We start from the raw sequence: 25,698 nt of genomic DNA, 5'->3' as shown, positions 1-25,698 counted from the left end.
AATTAATAAAAAGAAAAAGGAAAAATCCCATACCCCTGACCCCTCCCTCTTATTGACCACTGATATTACAATGTACCCAATTTTTTTACCTTTTACCCCTCCTATCACTTATTTATTGCCCTTATTTTTTCCTCATCTGTCCATATCCTATATAAAGGGAACACCAGCCATAAGGTTTTCACAATTGCATAGTCACACTGTAAAAGCTATATAGTTATACAATCATCTTCAAGAATCAAGGCTACTGGAATACAGTTCAGAACAGTTTCCTTCTAGCTATTCTTATATACTAAAAACTAAGAAGGGATATCTATATAATGCATAAGAATAACCTCCACAATAACCTCTCTGACTCCATCTGAAATCTCTCAGCCACTGAAACCTTATTTTGTCTCATTTCTGACTTCCCCCTTTAGGGCAAGAAGGCTTTCTCAATCCCATGATGGTGAGTCCTGGCTCATCTCCATGTTGCCAGGGAGATTTACAACCCTAGGAGTCATGTCCCACATAAGGGGGAAGGCAGTGAGTTTACCTGCCAAATTAGCATATTAGGGAGAGGCCACATCTGAGCAACAAAAGAGGTTGTCTGAGGGTGACTCATAAGCATAATTATCAGTAGGCTTAGCTTCTCCTTTGCAGGAATAAGCTTCAAAGGGGCAAGCCCCAAGAACAAGGGCTCAGCCTATTAAATTGGTTGTCCCCATTGCTTGAGAGACTTTCAGGAATTCCCCACGTAGGGAAATTTAATATTCCCTCCTCTCTCCCCAGTTCTTCAAGGGGACTTTTCAAATTTTTTTATTCTCTGTCCAAATTACGCTGGGATGTATTGGGGCATCACACTAACCGGTACAAACCAGCAAGATCTCACTCCCTATTCAAGTTTCCATAGATTTTGGTGTTTAAATAAAATGACCACACAAGTTAAATTAGATAGTGTGCTATCAAAAATATGAATTTTGCACCAAATAAATATTTCTTCCTTTGGTCTCACACAGAAGTTGAAGTTTTAAAATATAGACCGTATTATCACTTACCCTTTATTCTGATTTACCTTAGTCCTATCCAGATCAGCTTCATTCATATCTCCAGTTGAAGTCTAGTTACTTTTTCAACTTTTTAATAGTTGCTGTATTGGGTAACACTGACTTTCATAGCTTTAGAACTCGAGCTCTGAGTCTCAGGTGTTACACAAATGCTCAAATTTCCAGCGAATGACCAGTTTATACACAAATAGCTCAACATCTCAGAATTTAGAAACGACTGTTAAAACTCAGGAATAGATGTGACTGCTGTAAGAGCTTACAGTCTAGGAACTTTACAATAGGTCTTATCCTGATAACCTATGCTCTTGATTTCAATTCTCGGAGTTTGTATATTATAGTTAGTCCATATGAGTGAGGCATGATAATATTTGTCTTTTTTGTTTCTGACTTGTATCATTCAACATACTTTACTCAAGGTTCATTTACCTAGGTGCATGCCTCACAACTTCATTCCTTCTTGGTGCTGATCATTAGTTCATTGTATGTATACACCACTGTTCCCCCCTCCTCAGTCAGTGTACACTTAGGCCACCTCCATCTATTGCAAATCTCGAACACTGCTGCCATAAACACCAGTGCAAATGTCCATTCATTTGCTCCACAGCAACCCCAACCCTAGCCTCCTGTGGAGCCACCACACTGCCCTCCAGAAGGGCTGCACCACCCTACCTCCTTACAACAGTGAATAAGGCTGTTTCTTAATCATCTAAATGTTAAGGAAAATAAACTATATAAGCTTCTGTGAACTCCAAGTTTAAAAAGTATCTTGTAACAGTTTTCTCAGATGGACATTGTATTTGTTTCCTAAGGCTGTAGTAACAAATTACCATAAACTCAATGGCTTCAAATAGAAATGTATTCTGTCTGAGTTCAGGAGGCCAACAATTGGCAGGATTGGTTCCTCTGTGGGAGAAACCATCCCATGCCTCTCTCCTAGCTTCTGGTGGCTCTCAGCAATCTTTGGTGCTCCTTGGCTTGTAGCTGCATCACTTCAATCTCTGCTTCTGTCTTCACGTGACTTCTTCTCTGTGTCTCCCTGAGTGTCCTCTCCTCTTCTTCCATGGACCCCAGAAATTAGATTCAGGACCCACTCTAACCCAGCATGTTCTTACCTTAACTAATTGCATCAGTAAAGTACCCTACAGGTATACTTCCTTTCACTGTGCTTTGCAGATATTGGATTTTTACAAATATGAACGTCTGTGATGACCCTGCATGGAGCAGTTCTATCTGCACCGTTTTCTCAACAGGAAGGGCTCACCTAGTGTCTGGGTCACATTTTGGTAATTCTTGCAATATTTCAAACTTTTTCATTATTATATCTGTTATGGCGATCTGTGATCAGTGATCTTTGATGCTACTATTATGATTGTTTTGGGGTACCACAAACCACACCCATATAAGACAGTGAGCTTAATGGATAAATACTGTGTGTTCTGACTCCTCCACCAAAGAGCTGTTCCCCCATCTCTCTCCTTCACCTCTGGCCTCCCTATTCTCTGAGACAACAATATTGAAATTAGGCCAATTAATAATCCTACAATGGCCTCAATGTGTTCAAAATGAAAGTAAGAGCTGCACATCTCTCACTTTAATCAAATTTTATAAATGATTTAGCTTAGCAAGGAAAGCATGTCAAAAGCTGAGACAGGCCAAAAACAAGCCCTCTTAGCCAAACAGTTAGCCAAGTTGTGAATGCAAAGGAAAAGTTCTTGAAGGAAATTAAAAGTGCTATTCCAGTGAACACATGAATGATAAGAAAGCAAAATAGACTTATTGCTGATATGGAGAAAGTTTTAGTGATTAGAAGATGAAACCAGCCACAATATTCCCTTAAGCCAAAGCCTAATCCAGAGCAAGGCCCTAACTCTCTTCAATTCTATGAAAGTTAAGAAGAAGCTACAGAAAAAAAAAATTGAAGCTGGCAGAGCTTAGTTCATAAGGTTTAAGGAAAGAAGCTATCTCCGAAACATAATAGTGCAAGGTAAAATATACCAATTACAAAGTATGGTCTATAATTAACAGTAATATCTTGGTATTCTTTCATCAATATTAACAAATGTACTATACCAATACTAGGGGTCAATAGGGGTATGGGATGTTTTGGGTTTTCCTTTATATTTTTATTTTATCTCATTATTATTATTTGGAGTAATAAAAATATTCTAAAATTGATTGTCATGATGATTACACAACTATGTGATGTTACTAGGAGTCATTGATTGTATACTTTGGATGAATTGTATGGTGTGTGAATATATCTCAGTAAAATTGCATTTTTAAAAACTGCAAAGTGAAGCAGCAACTGCTGCTGTAAAAGCTGCTGCAAGTTATCCAGAAGATCTAGCTAAGATCATTGATGAAGGTGACTACACCAAACAACAGATCTTCAACGTAGATGAAACAGCCTTCTGTTGGAAGATGCCATCTGGGACTTTCATAGCTAGAGAAGAGAAGCCAATGGCTGTCATCAAGCTTTCAAAGGACAGGCTGACTCTCTTGTTAGGGGTTAATGCAGTTGGTAACTTTAAGTGGAAACTAATGCTCAGTAATCATTAGGAAAATCCTAGGACCCTTAAGAATTAGCTAAATCTACTCTGCCTGTGCTCTATAAATGGAACAACAAAGCCTGGATGACAGCACATCTGTTTATAACATAGTTTACTGAATATTTTAATCCCATTGTTGAAACCTACTGCTCAGAAAAAAAGATTCCTTTCAAAATATGACTGCTCATTGATAATGCACCTGGTCACATAACAGCTCTGATGGAGAAGTACAATGAGATTATTGTTGTTTTCATGCTTGCCTACACAATAAGCCTATCCATTCTGTAGCCTACGAATCAGAAGTCATTTTGACTTTCAATCTTATTATTGAAGAACTACATTTCATAAAGCTATAGCTGTCATAGATAGTTATTCCTCTGATAGATCTAGGCAAAGTCAATAACCTTCTGGAAAGGATTTACCATTTCTAGATGCCATTAAGAACATTTGTGATTCATGGGAGGAGGTCAAAATGTCAACATTAATAGGAGTTTGGAATAAGTTGATTACAGCCCTCTTTGGATGACATTGATGGGTTCAAGATTTCAATGGAGAAAGTCACTGCAGAGTGGTGGAAAGAGCAAGAGAATTAGAACTAGAAGTGGAGCCTGGAAACTGAATTGCTGCAATCTCATGATAAAACTTGAGTGAATAAGGAATTGCTTCTTATGGATGAGCAAAGATAGTAGTTTCTTTAGATGGAATCTATTCCTGGTGAAGATGCTCTGAATATTGCTGAAATGACAACAAAGGATTTAGAATATTAGAATTAGAATGTAGAATATTATCAACTTAGTTAATAAAGCAGCAGCACAGTTTGAGAGAATTGACTCCAACTTCGAAAGAAATTCTACTGTGGGTAAAATGCTATCAAACAGCATCACATGCTACAGAGAACTCTTTCATGAAAGGAAGATTCAATTGATGTGGCAAAATTCATTGTTGTCTTATTTTAAGAAATTGCCACAACCACCCCAATATTCAGCAACCACCACCCAGATAAGTCAGCAGCCATCAACATCAAGGCAAGACCCTCCACCAGCAAAAAGATTATTACCCATTGAAGTCTCAGATGATGGTTAGCATTTTTTAGCAATAAAGCATTTTTAAATTAAGGTACATACATTGATTTTTAGACATAATGCTGTTGCACACTGTGCTGGTTTGAAATTGTCACGTGCCCTAGAAAAGCCATGTTCTTTAATCCTCATTCAATATTGCTGGGTGGGATCTTTTTTAATTGTTTCCATTGGAGATGGGACCCACGCAATTGTGGGTGGTACATTTTGACTAGGTTGTTTCCATGGAGATGTGTCACCACCTGTTGAGATAGGGTTGCTTACTGAAGCCCTTTAAGAGGGAACCATTTTGGAAAAAGCTTTAGAGGCCACTCAGGCAGAGATGTTTGGAGATGCAGAAAGAAAATGCCCCCAGGGAAGCCATTTGAAGAAGCCGGTCGAAAAAGTTAGCAGATGTCACCAGGTATCTTCCTGCTGAGAGAGAAACCCCAAATTTATCAGCCCTTACTTTGGAATTAAGGTATCTTTCTTTGGAATTAAGGTATCTTTCTCTGGATGCCTCAGTTTGGACATTTCTTTGGCCTTAGAACTGTAAACTTGCAACTTAATAAATTCCCTTTTTAAAAACCATTCCATTTCTGGCATATTGCATTCCAGCAGATCTAGCAAACTAAAACACACACTTAATAGATTACTGTTGCTTCTTGTAGAAACGGAGCTCGAAGGATATTAAGGAATGATGAGAAAGAAAGAAAGGAAGAAAGAAAGAAAGACACAGACGGGCTCAGGGGGTCTGAAGCTTGAGTTTACTTCAGACAGACTTCAGACAATTTTATTCTCAACCAGATCCTAGTTATATACCACAGGATGTCAATAGATATGCAGGCATTTCCTGAGGGAGCAAGATTCTTATCTCACAGTGTTCTTCATACTTAACATAACTGTTTGGGGTAAACATTCTCTTCCTCCCAGACTGCTCTACATAACAATCTCCACAGTTTACCGCTGCCATCCCGAGGCCAGCAGCTTGCAACAAATTCTGTAGGTCTTGCTTTAAACTCTTGGCTTCTACAGATTACAGCATAGTGTAAACATAACTTTTATATGCACTGGGAAACAAACAAAAAAAATAATATGACTCATTTTATTGTGATATTTGCTTTATTGTAGTGGTCTGGAACTGAACCCAATATCTCCAAAGTATGCCTGTATTTCCAAATGAGGTCACATTTTGAGATTCTGGGTGGTCATGAATTTGGGGAGAACACTACTCAATCCACTGCACAAAGTTTTAAGAATTGTACCATAATAGTGCCAGAAATGTGTAAGGAGAATAAGAATCTTTAAAAGAAAAACAAAAGGTGATTCCAGTTTAAGTACCCATTCACTTTTAGTACACAATCTAGATATTAGGACTCACCTGCTTTCTATGCTGAACCCCGAAGTCCATGGTCATCAAACTCAGTTCTTCTAGCAAAATCTTAGAGGCATTGTATTGTAAGACTTGCTCCTGTATGATGACAAGAATATAAGGACATTCTCGGTGGATGACAAAGGTAACTTCTTAATCAAGTTTCTTGATGGCTGCTTCTGACTGATGCTCTATTATGGTTCTGTAGGCTATCTGTAGGTTCTGTAGGAATTTGTAGATGTCCCCCAAATTCTGAGTCTGTGTCCAAATTGCAGAGCCTATGTTGGGTGGCTGTTGACCTAAACTTGAATGCAGAGTCCCAATCTATAGATTTTATGTAATCTACAAACACTCCAGAATAAGGTATAAAACTATATTGTGGTTTTGCATACCTAGCTATAGCTTTGCTTTTGGCCCCAGTATTAATGTACAAATCCATAATTCAACCATGAATGTTGATCTCTAACCCAGTTATTATGATTCTACTCATGGAATAAAATTATTTTTCTTCCACTCATTTAACTACACCATCATAAACTGACCCCTGATCCTACCCCCTGGGGGTTCAATTGACCTTAAGAAACAGAGATTATTCAGCTGGCCTGACTTAATCATATGAACCCTTTAAAAGCAGAGTTTTCTCCAGCAGGTAGCAGAGGGTAAAATTAAGAGATTTGAAGCATGAGAAGGATGCTATTATAACTATCAAAATTTTTTGTGTGCTCCCTTGGCACCATCTTACTTTGGCTAAACCACTTTCCTCAACACTGATCTTTGACCTAGTGAATAAGTGGTTTTCCAGCTCTGAGCATAAACTTCCCCAGAGCCCAAACATCTATCTGCAGCCACCATCCACACCACCTACACACATCACCCAAAACCCAAACTGGTCCCAAATGATAAGCTAACCATCTCCACCATCCTTGGATCCCAGTCCCTTTCCCTTTCCCCATGCATTTGCTTTAAATTAACCAAACCTTGACTCCCACAAGAAATCTACTGACCTCTACCCCTGGACAATACTAAACGCACAAAACCACAGGTCCTTCTTGCTCTGTGCTCCCCACATGCTGGTTGATCCACCTGAGCTGAATGCATTTTCCATCAACCCTTCCTGGCCTTCCTGTCTTTCTCTGAGACCTGTAAGCAACAAATTATCTTTTCTCATGCATTATGGCCACGGTTACCTGTCACACCTGACCTCCGCCCTGGCTCAAATCTGAAATTCAACTTAACTAATTCAAAACAAATGCAATGCACCATTTCTGTGTTTGAAGATGGAGGGGGTCACACAAAAGGACCTAAAAAGGAACTCTATTTGTTGAGAGCAAACCCCAAGAAGGAAGCAGCCATCTCAATCCCATAAATGCAAGGAATTTAATTCCACCAACACCCTGAATGGGCATGAAACATATTCTTCCGCACATCCTTCCCACACGCTGGGCTAACACTTTGATTTCCACCTTGTGAGACCCGAGGCAGAGAAGCCAGCCAAGCCCATTCTGGTCTTCTGGCCTACAGAACTGTGAGCTAATAAATGAGTCTTGTTCCAACCAGTAACTTTATTGTAATTTGTTACACTGCAATAGAAAATGAATCCACTGTCCCTCTGGAACCTTACGTACCATGCCTTTCCATATAATATTTTCATGCAACTCTGTACAAAGATTCAAAATTCGACTAACAGGGAGAAACAGTGATGTGACCAGGTGGCCAGCAGGAAATGTCCATTGACTATTCTGAAGATTATTCATTGAATTACAATGAGCTGTTATAGGAAAATGACTCACTTATCCTTAATAATAGGCCTAAATAGAAGTATCAGCTAACCAAACTGACTTTAAAAATCATTTTCTCATTGGGACACATATTAATAAGTTTTAGCAGAAATCTCTGATAAAGTTAAGTACTTAGTTTTTTGTTTGTTTTTTTTGCTTTTTGTCAGCATAAACAAAATAGGAAATTTATCAAAAGGGTATGAAGTGCTGTTGGGCCTCAGCAGAGACTGAAACCAGAACTAAAAGTCACCAAGATCCATGGTGGTTATTTCACCATTCTCTTTGTCTCAGGGGTTGCATGGTCTCCTGTCTTTGTTTCCAGTTTGGGACTATTAAAAACATACAGCTATGGATATTCTTGTCCATGCTTCCTGGTGCACAGATGTCCAAGTTCCTCAAGGTTATATACCCTGCAGCATAACTGCTGGGGCATTTACTAGACAAAGCCAAACTGTTTTCCAAATGGTTGTAAAACTTATACCAGCAAGTGCTTAAAGTAAAATTATTCTCCAATGAAAGCAAGTGATTGTGATAAGACTCTATATCTGATGATTCCATGTAAATAAACAAGTAAATCTATACCTACTGGTATGAAAAATCATGTCAAATTTCAGTGTTGCTCAGCTATATATACCTTTTCCCAACTTCCTGCCTCGCTCTCAACAGAATAAATATAATTGGAGGGTGGAAATTGGTGGTCCACAGGGACTGCAGAGAAAAGGTTATTAATCAGAATTCCCCTGGGAAATAGTACAGAGCTGCCTCCATGCTTGTCTGGAAGTAGCTCAGCGTGATTCCCCAATTAAAAATTAATCAACTAAATAAGACCCTACAATACAAAACAGCAAAAGGAAATTAAACATCTCCCCAGGGAAAAGTCTACAAGTCATAAAAAATTAAACATAAAACTGTGAATATTTACAAATATCATTTACAAACTTAAGTTTGCTGATGGCTCATCCCCATGGCAAGATCATAAGTAGTCCCCAGAGAGCTCTAAGACTCGTCAGGAGTTGAACAAATCTTCTCCCGACTGTACTTCTCTCCGAGTACATACCAGAACCACCACCTGGGGGGTGGAAGATGGGAGGGGGGATATTAAACTATGGATTCTCAGAATCCAACCCCCAGAGGTTCTGATTCAGAAGGCCTGGGAGTCAGAAGGTCTGGCTTAAGTAACTGTGACACATAACCTAAAAGGATTCTGATGGGCATCTCATCAGAAACATTGGTTGCAACCAGCTTTCTCACAATTGTCTAACAAGTCAGAGACACAAAATGACCTTGTATTTGTGAATTATTCAGAATCTTTCTGATTTTCCTTCCCAGTTACAAGTGAAATCATCCCAGGCAGAATTAACTTTGTAAACATGGGTGAATAAAATGTTTCCCATTACTAGTTCCTTCATTCATTTATCAATTCCACATGATATTGAGGAGCTATTATGTGCCAGGCACTGGACACACTCCTGGGGATTTGATGACAAGTAAATAAGAAATAGCCATGCCTTCTCACCTAATATCATTAATAAGCAAATATAAAACAAGATGATAAGTGGCAGAAGGGAAAAAATACGAGGCAGGCGATGGAATAGCACATGCAGAGGCTAGAGTTAAGGGTCCTGCAGACTGACTTATATGAACTACATCAATGGGCCAGGTTGCCCTGTTCCCTTGGCTTTTTGGTCATGGTGTCACTCCTTTCCTCTAACAAGGCCATAACTTCTGCAGGCCACACTCTCCTGCAGGTATTTTCTCTCTGTGGCTCTCTGTCTTTTGTCTCTCTCTCTCTCTGGTTCTGGTAACTGCTCACCTCCCTTGCTACTTTGGACCTAGGACAGTAATGGCTCCCTACTGCTGTTAGTTCTGAGGTGCTTTGTCATTACTTTCTTGCTCCCTTTGACCCTGCCTAAGCCACCTACACCTTCGTAAACAGCCCCTTCATTCACCTCTCCTTCATTACTCTGTTTAAGTGAGCCATTTATTTCCCGTCTAGATTCTAACCCATACAGCCTGCCATGGACTACATGCTCGTTACATTGGCAATGGAGAGCTACCCTGACTTTCATGAGCTTTTAAAACAATTGTTTTGTGGCTACAAAGAAAATTACAGTTCACCAGGTATGTTCATATGCATTATCTCATTTTTCATTCCTTGTTTATATGACAATTAAGACACTTGCTAAACTTTAATATTAATAACTATTCATAATCGAGGCAAATGTAGACCTGAATCCAGGCCTAAACTACATTCTTAAGAATCCAAGAGTCCAAGTTTTGTATAGTGCTGTAGAAGAAAATGAATTAGAGCTTTACTATAGAAATTGGCTTTATTTCCTTCATCTGAGCTCCAAGTTCCTTAGTTTAGCTGATGCTCATTTTTCAAGCTTTCATTTCTATTGGTAAGTCTTTCAAGGCAAATTGTTAGGAAAGGTGGTTTAAGAATCAGAAATTAATCATGAGCAGGTAGATATCTGAGTCCATTTTTTATAATGAAAATTGTATCAATAGAAAATAGAAACCTGCCAAACTAGCTATTCTAGATCATATAGATAGATCAGCCACCTCCGTGATTGTTTTCCCTTTTCAGCCACTTATTTCTTCTTCATGTGCTCACAACCCAAATCTCTTTATTGGGTTGGTAGGCAAAATGCATGTAATAATAAATGATGCAATCTTCTGTAATTCTAAACAGAGAAGGGCAAAAAGAAAAATATCTTTATAACAGACTTGATAACCAATTCCACAGTATACTCAATTTCCGCAAAATAAGTAACTCCTTAATGAGTATTCACAAAATAGAGTTGAAAAATATAACCAAATATCTGAGCAGGCATTTTGTGCCTTGTTGAGGACATAGGATTCCTGTGCTGAAATCAGGGAGTCTACCTAAAGTAAATGCAGGTAGATCTGAGAAAGTTGATTTTCCCACCATATTCCCTGAGAGCCAAAGGACTTGAACCATTGAATATGAAAATGGGCTCTAAAATCCAGGTCTACTTTTTACATATGTGTGTGAAACACATAATAATTAGCCACCCCTAAATTGCACACATCAGGATTTTGGCTTTAAAGAACCCATCTCCTTTCAGAAAAGGGATCATCATCATTAGAAGGCATATTTCAGATATAAAAGAATGAAATCACTAAGCTGAAGATATGATTTAGCATCAGATAGAATATCAATTTCCCATTGAGTAGCTTGCCAAAAATTTAGTAAGCCAAGCTTATCCTGTTCAAGATAAAACTTTTCTGGACTGGAATGAAGATTTCCGCTATAGATCTAGAAAGAATAATTTGAGGGTAAGGAGAAGAAATGAGTGAGCTCATTCAATATATATATATACAATCAGTACAGTAGAAAGAACAGAAAGTATGACGGTAAAAAAATATTCAATTTGTCAATTAGGATGTAATTAGTGACATTCAAGAGCACAGGCTAAGTAGGGAGTTAGGTGTGACAAAATTGTCATAATGAGTGGACCAAAGGAAATAGAGTTAGTGAACGTAGGTCTAATTTTCAATCATTCAAGAAGTTTGCTTGTGAAAAGGAAAGAATCCTGTCTTGGATGACTCTATATCCCTAAGACGTGGCAGCTAATGCTTGGCACATGGGACCTTAAGCTTTGTTTCTAAAGTTGCTCACTAATCCAACCAATGCTACAAAGTACTCAAGACCAAGTGAAGGTTTTTTTCATATTAGGGGTGAGCTCTGTATGTTTGAAGCCAAGAGAGGGGTGAAATCCATGACGTTAAAAGAAAGACCTTGATTGAGAAAGAAGAAAAGGGAACAAAGTCCCAGTGGCAGTGGTCAAAGATGGTACAAGAACCTTCTGAGGACATCTCCCAACTGTTTTCCTGGAATTGTTTCCATGCCTCCCTCTCTCCTTATTCCTACAAGTCTTCCTGTCACTTAACTTCACAGTCCTTCCTCTCCATTTCTCCTTTTCATTTCTCTTTCCCTCACATAGCATCTCTCCCACCCATCTAGCTATAGTGTAAGTGAAATAAAAATAGAAATACTAACTTTTGTAAAATTATGTTAACTTTTATGACTGTTCTTAAGCTAAAAGCAGACAAACTGAATATATTTTATATTTATCTCTAAGAAAACTGACTTTTTTGTTGGATAGAGCTTGTTCTAGTTTGCTAGCTGCTGGAATGCAACACACCAGAAATGGATTGACTTTTAATAAAGGGGATTTATTTAGTCAATGCGTAGTTCTTCAGAGGAAAGGCAGCTAACTTTCAAATGGGGTTCTTTCTTACGCGGGAAGGCACAGGGTGGTCTCTGCTAGCCTTCTCCCCAGGCCTCTGGGTTCCAACAACTTTCCCGGGGTGATTTCTTTCTGCATCTCCAAAGGCCTGGGCTGAGAGGCAAGTGCTGAGATGAGGTATGCTGAGCTGCTTGGGCTGTGCTACATTGAGCTCTCTCATTTAAGCACCAGCTAATTAAATCAAACATCACTCATTGCAACAGGCATGCCTCCTGGCTGACTGCAGATGTAATCAGGAACAAATGAGGTGCACACGCTGTTGGCTCATGTCCACGGCAATAGATCTAGGCACCTTCACCTGGCCAAGTTGACAACTGAATCTAACTACCACAGAGCTCTAGAAAAAAATATTTTCCTTTGGGTGACAGACAATACAAAATAAAAAAGTTATCCCAATTTAGACACTTGGAAAATGAACATATATATTTTTCAGATACAGAGGAGAGCCGTTTGCATCAATAAGGTTTACAGCATTATAATATAATCATGGTTTAAAACATGGGCTTTCAAGCCAAGTAGACCTGAGTTGAAATCACAAATCCACCATTAACAGGCAGTGGAACTTTAACAAGTTTCGTCATCTGTGAAACAGTGTCATTATCTTCCTCCATAATATGGTCCTAAGATTTAAATGGGGGAATGGGAGAGTTTTAGCCTAGTTTCCAGCACAAGCACTCAATAAACAGTAGCTATTGCCATTACTAGCTGCTTTACATGTCCTAAACTCTCAAAACAGATGAATTAATCCAAGAAAATGTTCTTTCAGACGTTTAGTTTTTTTATAGTCCCAGCTTGTTTCAGCAAATTCAATGATTTACCATGGCCATTATTCTCATTTTCCTCTTCTAGAATTAAGAAATGGATCCAACCCATTCCCTTGTTAATGTGCATAGAGCTAATCACTGACTGCAACCCCCACTGCCTCAAGATGCAGCAGGGCTGAAAAAGCAGAAGGGGCATGGATTGGTTTGACAGTTCAAGAGATAAATAAGCATATCAATTTTAATTTAACATCCCAAGCACTCAAGCTGTCACTCAAGATCATTTTTATGCCAATTATCTGGCATTAAATATTGCTATGGTGTCTGACATAATATCCATAGTAGAACATTGTTATAGAGTGACAGTTCAGTGGAAAATTCCCAGTCCTTTCCCCCTGCAATCTGGGCTGGTGAGGTTTAATTAAAACAACCAAATTACAAGCTGCCTCCAAAGATTTTATAGCAAAATTGCTTGCTGGCCTTTAGTGATAATGTTGCTACAGACCATTGCTTATTGTCATATGAGCTTACTTGGATATGAAAGGATTGGTCATTGGTTCAGTAAGAGGAGCCAAGACATTTTACTGCTGTCACTTCTGCTGCTTTTACTGGCAATGAAAGGAGATTTTAAAGTTTCAGTTGTTCTCATAAATATGCCCAATCATGGAAAAGCAAGGGACAAGACACTTTCAAAGTCACACGTTTGAAAATCTATCGAAGGTTAAATAACAATCTAACATTTTATAGACTTCAAATTCTATTCCAAACACTTAACCAGAAAATAATCTAGTGTGGCCTCAGACAAATCCTTTTTGAGCCCTGTGAGTCTGTTTGCCCTAAGTCTCAACTGCTTATGGAGTGGGAGAAGAGGCGAGCCAGTCCTTCACTGCTGTGGAAGACTCTGAAAGGGCTTCTTGCTTCAACAAAGGCTTATTCTCCAGTAAGGATTCAAGGATTTTTGAGCTGGAAAAAAACATCTAAGAAAACGATTATTCCTGTCATCTTAGTGGCAGTAGCTCAAATCTTGTTAATGTAATACCTATTCTCCAGCACCTTTAAATTTCATGCATCTTGATTTCATTTCTTTGAAGCTTCAATCTACTTTTAAAACTAGTCTCAATCCTCTCTTTTCTCTTAAATCTGTTAATACTGGTTGCCTAGACATCAACCATCTACTCTACCCTTCTTCATTTCTCTAGTCATAAGCTAGTATATTATTACTGCATTGAAAATATATATTCATAGATGAATGTGCAGCCTCAGATTAGGGTCAGAGTGTGAAAATTAGCAGCAAAAATCAGATATCTTTGTATTACAGTAAGTGGATATAGTAAATGGATACTATAGTAATGGAACTCCTTTGGAAATATATCTGAAAGCTTCTTCTCCCATTGTTACCACTCAAGAATGTCTAAGATGGCATTATATCCCTCTATTTACTCTTTATCAGGACCTCCTTTATTTCAAATCCTTGCAATTAAAGTATAAAAGAAAGAGACAGAATATACTTTCATACTCTTTTTTCTAAAAAAATTGAATCACAACAGTAAGAATGGCCACAATGATCTATAAAGAGAAAATTTAATCTGAGAAGCTTATCTACTAATACCAAAACCCAACATTTAGTCGAGTTACTCAATTATTCCAGCCATACATGTGAAAAGCTTTCTGATTGACAAAGACACTAAATTGCTATAAAACTTTGATCTGTTAGTAAAATAGTTGCACATTTGGCATACTATCTTCATACCTTATTCTTATTTCACTTCATTCCATAGTCATAAGCTCCTCACAGAGACATATGGAGACGTGCCACCTGAGTTTGAGCCTCAGACAATTCTTATTAACTGTGTGACTATGGGCAAGTTTCTTAACCTCTCGGAGCCTCATATTCCTTATCTGTAAAATAAGCACGGACAATAATAGCACTTTCTATATAGAACTCTTGTCACGATTAAGTGAGCTGAAATACGATGTGCTAGAAGCATGTTTGGCACAGTTTGAGCATTCAATCAGAGGGAGTTCTGATATTCTGGAGGTGAGTGCCATGAGGGCAGTAACTTCATTTGGGTCTAAACCGTATCTGTATTCATAGTCCTGGAGCAGTGCTTCCTGCACATAGTACATGCTCAATAAATATTTGCTAGATGAATGAATCAGAACATTCCAGTATAAAAATAGGCTATAAAATCATTTTTCATTTTTTCAATCATTCACTTAATAATTATGAAATGCCTATTGTGTGCATTTTTTTCCACATAATGAAATATATATGAAAAGCAAAAGAAAGTAACTTTCAATTCTATGGGAAATATGGACTCTACCAACACTGGGGTAATAATGCAAACTGTAAATTCTACCAGAATTAATTCCTCTATTGATTCTGTAAGGAAATTTGTTTTTTAAGCAATTGACTTTGATTCTATGTAGCAGGTTTAATTAACCCAAATAAGAAGAAGAAATGTATTTGCGCATATGCAGTCATTTCTAATAACTAAAATCTAAATGTATTTCCCCTTTACTCTTCCTTCAAATAAACCTGTAATTGATTTTTTCTATCTTACATAAGAATTTTCGGATATAAAAACCAGTTGATAAACCATGATTTGCTTGACTATTTGGCATGTATTTATCCATATATAAATACTTCCAGGTAATTCTATTTACCTAGTTAATTTAAACATTCATCTCTGATTATGTTGTTTGAGCCATAATGCCAAATAAAAAACAAGTCTAGATTTTCTTATTTGACAAGAAGAAAATGACTTATAAGACAATGTCTCTCTGAACTGTCAGTATTTTCAATTCATCAAAAATGTCTACTAAAAATATATATATATGTGTCGACTATTTGTTATCCACATCCACTCATAGAAAATATTTGTTGAGTGCCCACAAAAAGCCGAGTCCTGTGCTGGGTACTGGTTCCTGCCCTCATGGAACTTAAAATTTAGCTCGTGTTATATAAGTAGTTTCATATTTGTATTTCAAATTTTATTATTTTAATTTATTAAATTAAATTATTTTTAATTTATGTATATTATATAATTTGTTTATCTCCTACTGTTCAAAGAATAGGAAAATAAAACCTTGCTTTAAAAGTTTAATTTATTCAGTCATCACTTAAGCATTTCAAGTCATTTGAAATTATCACAAGCCAAAGAAAATTTTAGTTTCAATAACTCACAAGCCTGAATATCTGCATCAAAATTTTCATATGATAGGGCGGACCATGGTGGCTCAGTGGCAGAGTTCTCGCCTGCCAGGCCAGAGCCCTGGATTCAATTCCTGGTGCCTGCCCATGCAAAAACAATTTTTTTTTTCAAATTCTCGTATGATAAAATTTCCACCTATTTTGACATTTATGCATTTGAGAGGAAAGAAAAATCCAATATTGGAATAAATACAATAAATTTACACTAACTGGAAGGAAGGGCAATCTAGGGCTCCCGGCTCGCAGACCTACAGCACACTGCTGGCTGCAGGAGACTGAATCAGGGTTGTGGTTCCTAGAAAAATTCATGCGTTCTTTCACAAATAAATACTTATGCGTAATTCACATATCCACTGATACTATTCAAATACTATAAATATTGTTTTCCAAATGCTTGAAAATAGCTTATTGTACTAAGGAACTTCATTCAAATATGCTACCATCTCCCTTGTTTACATAATTAATATTCAGATCAAACACATTTTTCTTAATGCAAAGATAAACCCATTCTGCAAGTCTGAATTATCACCCCCTCCAATGAAGTCTGTTAAGAAGGTGGGGTTTTTCCTTTCTGTAGGGTACTATTCAAGCCATTAATGTACATCCCAGGTAGTTCACAATGACTTTTTTATTACGCAATCAAGCACATTCGCTGGGACAACATATCCTTGTCTGCTTACCATGTCTTATTATTTTCTCATGATTTATGAAGAGCAATACACTGCAAAGACTCTCTTAGTAATTATAGAAAATGTCTAAAGTTTCTCTGTACAGAAATTCTCACTATACTGTAACAAGAATTCACAGAGAACTTAATTATGTTAACTAAAGACTTAGATTTGTGTCCAAGTGATGACAGAAAGCTCAGTAAATCCAGTCTTCATTTCAATTAATTCAGAAAAAAGGGAAAGTCACTCAGCTGTTTGATCAATCATGTAGACCAATGATTATTAATGCCTTGGCAGTCAAAGACCACTTTGAGAATTTAATGAAAGCTCTTGATTCTCCTTCCAGAAAACCTGAAACTGTAAGATACGGACCTTTTTCACTTAGTAAGCAGCTGTTTTGCATCATTAAATAGTCTTCAAATGCCAATGCCTTATCTTTTTCTGGACTCTAAGTATTTCTACCAGCATCGTTATTTAATATGTTCTACTTGAAGCATAAGTTCATAATTAGAATTTGAATACAGATTCAAGCCCTCGAAGCTTGTTTTACTCTTAATCTCACCTAAAGGTTTGCACAATTCTAATATTTAGAAAAGTAAGGCTCTGAAGATGCCTTATCACCAAAATAAGTGCTTTGAATCCTTCTCCAATCTCTAGGGTGGGAGAACTCATATCTGTGAGTTCATCATTTCTATTTCAAAAGTTTGAAACTCCTGGTCATCAATTTTCCTCTCTCTCCTCAGTATATCCCTGAATCTAATAACCCTCTACCCCAGCCATCCCTTCCAAATGTTCCTCTCAAATTCTCTAAAATTCCTGATCATTAAACTAAACTGTAACTTCAATATCCTCTCTGAAGATTTCCCTCCCATCTTTGGGTTAAATGAAATTGAACTATCTCCTAAGGAAATGCTTCCTCTGAAGTCTTCTCAATTGGAGGTTTTTTGTTCTCTCACATCTCACATACATAAGGGTTAGAATGCAGATCATTCTTCAGCTTTCCATGGCAACCAAATCATTTCCCCTTTCCTTCTACTACTTCAAAGTTCATGCTGTCCAGCTATAAAGTTAATCTGCCTCCCTGCTGTTATCATCTTCCAATCTCCTGGTTATTCCCTAATCTTTCTTTGACAGAATTAGATCCTGGATCAGAGTCATCCTCACCACCCCTCCTCCTGTCATCATTTTTGGTGATGATAACATCCACTTGGGTGATCCATCATGGTTTCTCAATTCCTTCACTTCCTCAACACCCGGGGCCTTTGCTTCCACACCATCTCAGCTAGCCAGTCCCATAATCATGTTCTGGATCCTGTCATTACCATTTCCAAAATCTCAATTTCACATATCCCATTTCTGCCATCACCTTCTGTTCCTTTGAGCTCACGTGTTCTATTAACAATCTCCTCCATTTCTATAACTTTCAATCTGGACCTACCTATTGCTGACACACCCATCTCCTATCTTCCCTTAACTCTTTTTCACTCTTAAATGCTTGCTGTCCGTCATTACTATTAATCTCTTGACTTTCTCACTCTCAAGTGCACTATCCAAACAAACCCCGCCAGTATCTTCAATAATACTAGAGAAAATAATTCTAAATTCATGAATACATATCTCGAGTATAGTGCTGCCTGGAATGTCTACTGTGTTTCCCAAGAAACCTCATTTGTAAGAGATACTTATTTCATACTTCCTCCTTCCTCCAGAACTCAGCTGATGATCTTGAGTTACACTATCTGAGAAAATAGATGTCACCAGATGGAAACTCTCCCACCTTCTCACCTCCATACATGAAACCTACCTTTGTCAGTGCCTGTTGTTACAATGGAAACATTGTTCTTCCTCCCCTAAAAGGCCAGTCCTTCCACTGGACTCTCAGTCTTTCAAATTAGGCAGGGCAGCCCTTCACAAATTTTTTTAGACTTGTGAGGAAGCTTACAGGCTCATAAATTTTGAATGCCATAAGAGGCAATGGTCTGTCTAGACTCTAATCCAAACCCCACTATGCTTCCCAGAAGTATCATACCTGGCTCTAATTAAGGAGATCCTCTAAGAAATAACCTATATGTGTAAGCCTTGTGGAAAATCTGAGTCTTTCCTGTGAGGTCATCCTTTCTCCACCACAAGTTAGGGACCCATTTTATTTAAAAATGGACAAGTAATCCCAGTATTTCCTGTGACCTAAGGGCTGAAGCTGCAATCTTTCTTCCTTGGAAGGGTACCTAAAGGCTTTTGACCAACCACTGCAATATTCTATTCCTGTTTTTTAGAGAGACAGTCTGTCCATGTACTTTCTGACTTCCTCTTACATCTGTTATAATCATAGACTTGTACAATGAGAAGATTAAAGATGATGTGATGATTCATTTTATCTGTTAATGTAGCTAGGTTATGGTAGCTGGTTGTTTGGTCAAATGCTGGTCTAAGTTATTTTGTAGATGAAATTAGCATCTACGACCAGTTGACTTTAAGTAAAGGAGATTATCCTCAATAATGTGGGTGGGCCTCTTCCAATCAGTTGGAGGTCTTAAAGGGAAAACTGAAGGTTCCAGCCATCAGAAGGAATTCTGCCTCAAGACCACACACTGCATTCCTTTCTGTGTTTCCAGACTAAGGAATTCATATTCAAATCACTGTTACCAGAATTTCCAGCCACTGGCATGCTGCACATAATTCAGATTTATCAGCCCCCACAATTGAATGAACCAATTCCTTATAATAAATTAATCTCTCTCTGTCTCGGTCTCTCACTCTAACGAATACTATAGAGAGTAGTGAACACAGTGTTGGTTGGACCATGTTCTCAAAGACAGATGTTGTTCTGTTGGGCCATTTGTAACTGTGAGCTTCTTGGAACATCTGACCTAAAGACTACAAAACAAATTTGTGATTACACCTAGTAGATTCCATTTGGATACCCAAAAGACAAAAAAATAACAGACTAGAAACTACTCACCAACAGGTAAAACTAACAACTCCTGAATAGCAACCTCTTTCATGGCCTTATTGTAAAAGGATACCGATTCTGAAGGAGCCATCTTTTGTTATGTGGAGGTATCTGGAGGTAATTTATCGAGATAGTCTGCCTCAGTCGCCTGTTTATTTTTATGCGAACCCAGGGAATTTTTTAAAATTTAATTTTTTAATTCATCACCTGCCAACAATCAAGCAAACACATAGTGAGTACCTGCTATTATCAGGATGTGTACTAGCTGCTAGGTTTGCAGAGACAGATGTGATATAGCCCCAGCTCTCAGAAACTCACAATCTGCACAGAGGCCTTCTTAACACAATGTTGTGGCACACATACCTAGGAGGGCTAGCACAAGTCATCTGCTATTAATAACAATGTCCGGAAGTTGGTGAAATATTTACTTTCAAAAAATGAGAGAGGGTTCAGTTCTCCTTATAATAAGTTTTTACTCACTGACTGGCATTGGGATATACATTCTTGAGGAGGAATAAAAGGGGTGGATATATTGATCACAAGCCCCCAATACTTCACATCTTCTCTTCTCTTCACTGCAACCTATCACCTGGGTAAATCCATGGGGGGTGTCAGCAAGTGAAAGTCATCTATCATGCATCAAAGCAGGAAAAAATGTTGCCAAGCTCTAGCTTGGCCTAGTAGAAGAGACAGATAAGCAGTTAGTAACTGATTATAAGCACAGCCTGTTCTATGCTGTCACAATAAGCACACTATGTAGGCACAGGAGGCTTTAGGCATGCAGAGAAAGAGTATCTAATCTTATCTTAGGAGGAGACAGCTCAGAGAAAACCATTACTAAGAGAGGATGGGTTTAGCTTTGGAAGAGATTGTGCCAAGACATGGTTAACATGGGAAAAGGCTGCTCATAAGGGGCAGAACCAGGAGCTGGGTTGGGAAAGCTTTGGCAGTGTGCTGGTTTGAAAGGAGGTATGTCCCCTAGAAAAGCCATGTTTTAATCTAAATCCCATTTTGTAAAGGCAGAATAATCCCTATTCAATATTATATATTTGAATCTGTAATTAGATCTTCTCCCTGCAAATGTAACCCAATCAAGAGTGGTTGTTAAACTGGATTAGGTGACAACATGTCTCCACCCATTTGGGTGGGTCTTGATTAGTTTCTGAAGTCCTATAAAAGAGGAAACATTTTGAAGAATGAGTGATTCAGAAAGAGCCAGAGAAGAACGACATAGCCACGAGAGCCCACAAGCCAGTGACCTTTGGAGATGAAGAAGGAAAATGCCTCCCAGGGAGCTTCATGAAACAGGAAGCCAGGAGAGAAAGCTAGCAGATGATGCCTCGCTCACCATGTGCCCTTTCAGCCAAGAGAGAAACTGTGACTGTGTTCACCATGTGCCTTCTCGGATAAGAGAGAGACCCTGAACTTCATCAGCTTTCTTGAACCAAGGTATCTTTCCCTGGATGCCTTTGATTGGACAGTTCTATAGACTTGTTGTAATTGGGACATTATCTTGGTCTTAGAACTATAAACTTGCAACTTATTAAATTCCCTTTTTAAAAGCCATTCTGTTTCTGGTATATTGCATTCCAGCAGCTAGCAAACTAGAACAGGCAGTACACCACATAGAGACCCTGGGTCCCTTTGATCTCAGTGCGAAGTAGAATTGAAAATGCGGGCTACCAAGTTAAACTGGAAACATCTGGCAAGGTTCATGGTCCAAGACACAGGCTGCAGTTAGCATTCAGAGATACAATTCTAACAGGAGTCAGGTATGCTGCTGTTATAGCACAGTTGAAAGTTCATGGCATGAGTTGCAGTTCAAGATTCAGGTTCAGCATTGGACAGATGATCTGGAAATAGGATCTGAGCAACCACCAGAACACACAGGTCCACAGAGCGGCAGAGGCAAGGAGTCAGTATAAAATCAAAACAGTGTTGTCTGTTGTCTGTTCTTGTTACAGGCTCCAATTTTGGTTGACAGGTAAGGGCTAGCAGGCACGTGAAACTCCAGAGTCAAGCAGGTAGAAGATGTAGAAGAAAAAGAGGATAGCAATATCCCTCCACTGTAAAGCTCCCAATCTAGTATGGGAGAGAGAAACGGGTAAACAAACAAACTTCAATATCACTGTAATAGGAACTTCTACAGGACACAGAGTGGAGTGCAAAAGAGAAAATGGTCAGTTCTACCTGGGGAGAATGGGTAAAAGCTTTGCTATGGAGATGACAGATGAATAGCCTTAGAATGTGAGTATGTGTTTGTCTGGCAGACTTGGGAAAAAGAAGGCAGCAGGGAAAAGCATTTTGAGCAAAGGAAGCAAGAGTCAGTTGGACACACAGCACAGTGGAGCATCCAGAAACAGCACGAGGTGGGGTGGGGATGAAACACTGGAGTGATTTGTGGAGCCCAATGACTGAGACTTTCTCTTTAAATAATTGCTATAAATTTTTAAATTATTTGCAGCATCACTAGTGACCCTGAAAAATTAACTTCTGTTTTGGGATGTGCATGATATGTTTGTGTCACACATCCAGAAAGTGAACTGCAGTGCTGTAACAAAAATACTAATGTTAAGACTGCTTTTCTTCTATCTGCCACTATTAGTACAGGTGGAATTTAAATTTGTTTTCCCTGAGAGACAGGTAAGACTTTGATAACTTCCCAAACAGACAAAAAAAAATTGTTAAATATGCTGAGCCCTTCAAGCACCAAGAAAAAAGAATCAACTTTTTGTCATGATGTTCTCTAAAGACAGCAATTAACCTAACTGTGTGATTTCTGTTTTATCTACCCTTTAAAGCTAATCTGCAGTGTTCCAAAGCTTTTGGTATTGATTAAAGAGAGCTGTCTGGTAACAAAATGAAATCTTAAAGCTAAATTCACTTGGAAGAAAAATATTGTCTGTGTTTCCAAATTGCTTGGATGTCTCTGCCCTCGTTTGGACGTTCTGATGTTCTCCCTAACAAGGTAATCTACAGCTACGATTAGAATAGGATCTGAACATAAGAAGGAAACGCTTTAGAAAAAGTCAGCTGGTGTGCCTAAAAACCAAAATTTATGAAGACGACCATATACTATCTTCCCTATTCCCATTTGGGCATTGGCTATTTTATCCACGTGAGGGAGAAACATATAGAACATGAGCAGGTGTTCGTTCACCCAAGAAACTTTGCATATACCCCAAAGAATGAGGAAACCATACACATCACTAGCCAAGTGGTTTTTCATATTCATAAAGTAACAGTCATTCTTCTGTTGTTATAAAACTACAGCCATTCCAAAAGGAGGGGTTGGCTGTGTAGGTCTTTGATATTATCTTTTGGCTAACAGTAAAATTGGTATAAGTAGACTGTACAGTTGCATGAATTTGTGAAAGTATTATATGAACAACTAATAGGGCTTCAAATTCTTGTAATTATAGTTCAGTAGTCATTGTTTTTTCTTGTAAACGTGTTTAATGGTTTTACCCCGATCAGAAAGCAAAATCAAGTGTTTTAGTCAGTTAATAAAATGGTTTTACCCAGTGTGTTAGTCTGGGTTCTCTAGAGAAACAGAACCAACAGGAGAGATCTGTAAATATGAGATTTATAAAGGGGTCTCACAGAACCGGGGGAACGGGAGAGTCCAAAATCCGTAGGGCAGGCTGTGAAGCTGGCAGCTCTGAGGAAGGGTCTGGACAAACTCCACAGGAGAGGCTCACTGGCTGAAGAAACAGTGAGAGTCCTTTAAAAGCCTTCAGTTGATTGAATTATCTCATTGTGGGAGCTACGCCTTAATTGGTCACAGATGTGATCAGCTACAGATGCAATCAACTGACCGATGACTTAATCAACCAGGCACAATATATCCTTTCAGCAATGGTCAGGCCACTGTTTGCCTGATCAGACAACTGGGCATAAGTATTTGGCCAAGTTGACACCAGAACCTAACCATCACACCCAGTTAAAAAAAAAAAAAAAAAAGTCACCATCACTCCAATTATTTTCTCTATACTATCAGGGGCTTGACTTCACACTGTTTCCTCTAAGAATTTTTCATCACAATCTTAACAACCTCAGTGAAAAAGTCAGGGGTGATTTTTTGAGAATGTTCCCCAGGGAAGCCACCCCTTCCCCACCTGTCAGTTTTCTGACTGCTCTCCCCACATCCATCAACACCCACTGATGTTTCTTGATATAGATAGAGGCAGCTCAGTTTAAAATGCATTAGCAATGGTTAGGCAATTGATTGACTCTGGAAGGAGGGAAGGAGAGAGAAGTCTAGTAACCCCAGGGTTTCTGGCTGGTATGACTGAGTAAAATAGTAGTTCTCATCACTAAGATGCATAAAGAGAGTCAGAAAAGAATAATTAGAGAACGAGGAAACATTCAGATTTAAGCACATTGATGATGGGTTACTGGGGACCTCCAGGGGAAGGTTTGGCAGGGAGCTGGACAGGAGTCTCATGGTAATAGTTCAAAATATCCATATCAAATGCTAGAACAAATACTACAGAAGTTTAGTATTTGTTCATTTAAATACCTCGATGTGTCATCCAGCTGCATTTTGCAATAGTAAGTGGAGTTTGAAATATAAGTGGAGCCCTTATACTCAGTCAGAAGAAGTTTGGGGGAGGCTTCTCAGAAAACCATAAATAATAAGTTTGCATTTCCCCAATTCTTTCAATTCTTTGCTGGTGATATCCAATGATGTTTCAAAATCCAAAAGCAGCCACAGACTTCCCCTATATACCTGAATTCACTAATTTACTCCATCAGTCTTTCACAGAAATTGATTGAGTGCCAGTTACTATTCAGGTACTCAAGGTATAATTTGTTGAACCAAACAGACATGGCTCTGTCCTTCATGGAGGCACCTCACGGGTTTTTCACTTTTTCAGGGAAAGGCAATCATGTAGCATTTGGGAGCTAAACTAGTTATAAAGATTTTATTTCATACATCAAACCATTTTTAATAATTGTTTAAACCACCTTAGAAAAACACTTTTAAATGGTTGGCAATGTTCCTAGGATACTAAGTTTTATCTACAGCATTTAAAAACTGGTTACAAAATTGTATGTATCTCCAAAGCATAAGTTTTTAATTTTCTAAAGTAAGATAAGAGTTGCAAAACCTGGCTAAAAATGTAACCTCACAATAAATGTTAAATATAAGACTACAAGCACTATAGCCCTGCCTGTCCCTGACTCAAAGCATAAACAAACAAGTAAATAAATGCAAAATTTTCTTTTTATTTATAGTGCAAATTTAATGATAAAATGACTAAAACCTTAGACTAGTCCAGAAATGTGTGCCTTATCAAATCAAAGAGTGAGCACTTTGCTAAATTTTTATTCAAATGTAATTTACATACAACAAAATACACTAATTCTATACAATTCATGAGTTTTGTGTTCAGCCATGGACCTACATCACAAGAAAGGTATAGAACAGTGCTGTTCCACAGAACTTTTGGTGATGATGGAATTGTTCTGTATCTGCCATTTACCACATTGGCTATTGAGCACTCGAAATGTAATTAGAGGATTAAGGAACTGAATTTTTCATTTTATTTCATTTTAATTTATATAGCTCTATGTGGCAAGTGGCTACCTTATAGGATAGCATTTCCATCATCCCCAAAAAAGTTCCTGTTGCTATTGCTTTGTACTCTGATGAACTCTACTAACAAAGTATAGCACTCCACTAACTGGCAAAGAGAAGCATTCACAGGTTCTATCTCTAGTATCACAAAGCAGAGGGAAAGAAGTTTGGATTTAGAACTGATAGAAAACAAATTGATGACTATCCCAGTAGGTATATGATTAATTTTTATGAACTCCAATTTATCAATTTTTTTCTCTTTGCATATCTTTTATGTTTTGATATTCTGACTTAGAAATCTTTGACTAATGGAAGATCACATATTTTCTCCTCTTTTCTTTTAGAAGTTCTAGTTTTAACTTTTACATTTAGGCCCATCATCCAATTTGTATTAAAATTTTTATATAGTATGAGGTAAGGTCGGAAGTTATATCTGCACATGGA

General features: G+C 38.1%; 1 long non-coding RNA gene across 1 annotated transcript; it reads right to left on the bottom strand.

Moving 5' to 3' along the window:
* Positions 1 to 3,728: 3,728 nt before the first annotated feature.
* Positions 3,729 to 20,351, bottom strand: LOC143686958 (uncharacterized). Its single transcript, XR_013177323.1, has 3 exons — positions 20,151 to 20,351; positions 6,032 to 6,121; positions 3,729 to 4,327 (listed from the first exon to the last, which is right to left on the bottom strand). It is a non-coding gene; the product is annotated as an uncharacterized LOC143686958 (long non-coding RNA).
* Positions 20,352 to 25,698: the final 5,347 nt, after the last annotated feature.

This window comes from Tamandua tetradactyla, chromosome 1 (assembly GCF_023851605.1).
Source record: "Tamandua tetradactyla isolate mTamTet1 chromosome 1, mTamTet1.pri, whole genome shotgun sequence".
Taxonomy (NCBI): Eukaryota; Metazoa; Chordata; class Mammalia; order Pilosa; family Myrmecophagidae; genus Tamandua; species Tamandua tetradactyla.
The sequence above is the reverse complement of the archived record's forward strand: the minus strand, read 5'-3'. Positions and strand labels throughout refer to the sequence as shown.